Genomic DNA, 3,188 nt, shown 5'->3' with positions numbered 1-3,188 from the left:
TCTCGATATTTCTCTCCCCCCTCCCTCCCCCCCTCTCTGTATCACTCTCCGTCCCTCCCTTCCACTCTCTAAAAAGTCAATGGAAAAAAATATCCTTGGGTAAGGATTAACAACAAAAACAACAAAACCAAATTCACAAAATGAGTTTCTATTTAATTTTAACGTACTTTTTTATGTCTTTTTTTTAATCCTCACCTGAGGCTATTTTTTCCATTGCTTTTCAGAGAGTGGAAGGGGGCCGGGGAGAGAGAGAGAGAGAGAGAGATATCAATGTGAGAGAGACACATCGATTGGTCCCCTCCCTCAGGTGCCCCAACCAGGGCCAGGGATCAAGTCTGCAACCAAGGCCCATGCCCTTGGCTGGAATTGAACCTGAGACCCTTCAGTCTGAGGGCCGATGCTCTAACCACTGAGCTAGGGCTTATGTACAATTTTTAATTTTATTTAAAATATTATAGATGTCCCTTTTTCTCCCCAGTGACCCATTCCACCCTGTCCCACCCCCTCCCCAGTCCCTCTCCCCACCATTGTCCCTGTCCTTGGGTTGTGCATATCTGCATAAAAATTCTTTGGTTACTCTCTCCCCCTCCACCCACCCTCCTCCATCCCTCTGACATTCATCAGTCTCATCTGTGCTTCCATGTCATTGAATCTATTCTGTTCATCAGTTTATTAAGTTCTTTAGATTCCACGTATAAGTGAGATCATGTGATGTTTGTCTTTCCCTGCCTGGCTTATTTCACTTAATATAATTTTCTCTAGGCCCATCCATACTGTCCAAAGGGTACAAGAACCTTTTTCTTTATAGCTGCATAGTATTCCATGGTGTATATGTCCCACAGCTTTTTATCCACTCATCTACTGATCACTTCTCGGCCTTTTGGCTAAGATCAAGTGTAGTATGTACATTTTTTAATGCTAAATAATGCCAATCTGTTCTACACAATATTTTTCCAAATTAGTTTACCCATATAAATGATGTTCTTTTTTGATGCCTTAATAATTTACTATACATGTGTTATTATTGACCGAAACTTTACTATCTTATATTGAGTTAATTCTATAGAACAGAAATCATCGCGAGTCTTGTGATTATTTACTATCAACTATTCTAGCTTAAGTTTTTCACAGTGTACATGAAATAATGTGGATAAGTTGACAGAAACTTCTGATTACTATTTTATAGCCCTTTATTCCTGTAGTTGTGAAACTGCAGCATGTAGTATATGGGTTTCTATATGGCTACTCTAAAATCCAAAGAGATGAAAAAATAGTTATGGTATTCAGTATACTTAAGGTCATGCAAAAGGAAAGACATGTACACTGCTGTGTGGTCACAGATTAAAAATGTAAAAAATAAAACCAGTGAAAGTAATCTCACTTGTTTGCTGCAGACACCACATAAATACTTTGAGTAGAACAATTTTTTTGGTGGATTTTTGAAATGTCAACATAACACATATTTGCCTTCAAAAAGATTTTAATCAAGCTGGAGACATCAGAGTTTGTACTTAAGTAACTCAAGAGGATTTAATAGATCAGTCATGGAAAAACCTGTTGATAAGGTCAAAGTGACTTTCTATTTGTTGATTCTATTGAGTAAATCAACCCAGACCAGTATATAATGTGTCAACAAGTATATCAGTGGCAAACAACACAGTTTATCTCTCACCCACGCTACATGTCCATTACAAAATGCTGCTGTTATACTCCCGCCTAAAGAAACTATCTCTGCTCGGGGTGGTAAACACACAATGCAATATACAGATGATAGAATGTAGAATTGTATACCTGAAACCTATATAATTTTGTTAGCCAATGTCACCCCAATACGTTCTATAAAAAAAGAAACTGTCTCTGCCTGGGGCATTACTGATTTTGTGGTAAAGAGAAGAGGCATGGCAAGTCATTTGCCGACTCTCAGCACTCCTGCTGGGCAATGGCACACATTGCTTCTCAGAAGTGAGTGCACGCTGTTGCATTGGCCAAAGCAAGCCACGTGCCTATTTTTTGGCTCATTAGGGAAGGGACATAGAATGAGAACTACAAGGAGGGAAACAAAAATTTTCAAGCATTAAAATAATCCATAGTATATATTAAATGCCTCCAATACTTAATAATTTTGTGACCTTAGTAAAAATACTCTTTAAGCCTCAGTCCCCTTGCCTATAAAATATGAACACTGTTTAGTCATGAAGTTAAGGATAAAATGAAAATTAATATGTAAAGCATTTAAAGTTAGATAGGAACTTAATAAATAATAGCAATTATTATGAATTCCAAATGAATGTAGAGCAATAAGATTCCTATGGTTCAAATAAGTCTTAAGCAATAATAATAAAGCATCAAGGAAATTAATATAAAAAAGCTTAACCTTGTATTCCTTTCACTGTTTTATATACATTAGATTACTTAACAAATATCGTTTCAATATATTTTTTCAGAATGATTTCATTTCGTCTGCCACTTAAAATGTTCTGCACTTTTGAGCTGCCTGTTTGCTCCATATGATAGCTTTAATGAAAATAGGATTCAATCTTTCCAGGACTGGATGTCCAAAACTAAATAAATCATAAGACCTACATAATTGAAAACAGGAATGTTGGTCTAGTGAAAGCCTTACCCCTGCAATAGTGGCCACTGGCATGGCTTTTGAAATGGGTCTGTGTCTGCCAGAGGCCTTCGTGCTGAGCATGGCTACAGAACCAATAGAACCACAAAATATAACCCAGGTTACCTTACTGATACGCCAAAAGCAATGTGCTTTTTCTATGGTTTGCAATTTATCCCAAGGAAAAATTCAATCCCAAACCAAAATTGGCGAAAATGCTTAGAAAAGATGAGTATTTGGGCAACTCAGCTATTCTGAAATGCAAATGACTGCTGACGGAGTGCCTGTCCAGTTTTGCCTCCTTCAACATGATAGGACATGGGCTAGAAAGGAAATATATATATTGCTCAAATGTACTGTCTCCATTCTCCTTCCTCAGAAACTGAATATTTGGATTTCGTTACTCTAAACTCTTATACTCCACGTTTTACACGTACGAATTTTTTCTCTTTCACTAACAAATCTCCTTTCATGTTCTTATAGTTTTATTCACTTCTGTTTGGATATCGTTAAATCCTTACATTTAATGTTATTTTACATTATATTTTCTGCCTTTTCATCTAGTTATTAAGTGCTT

The 3,188-nt window shown here is 36.8% G+C and overlaps 1 pseudogene; it reads left to right on the top strand.

Moving 5' to 3' along the window:
- The first annotated feature begins 864 nt into the window (after positions 1-864).
- LOC148092592 (U2 spliceosomal RNA) lies at positions 865-972 on the top strand (annotated as a pseudogene).
- The last annotated feature ends 2,216 nt before the right edge of the window (positions 973-3,188 follow it).

The sequence above is a fragment of the Miniopterus natalensis genome, chromosome 8 (genome assembly GCF_054644295.1).
Source record: "Miniopterus natalensis isolate mMinNat1 chromosome 8, mMinNat1.hap1, whole genome shotgun sequence".
Classification (NCBI taxonomy): domain Eukaryota; kingdom Metazoa; phylum Chordata; class Mammalia; order Chiroptera; family Miniopteridae; genus Miniopterus; species Miniopterus natalensis.
The sequence above is the reverse complement of the archived record's forward strand: the minus strand, read 5'-3'. Positions and strand labels throughout refer to the sequence as shown.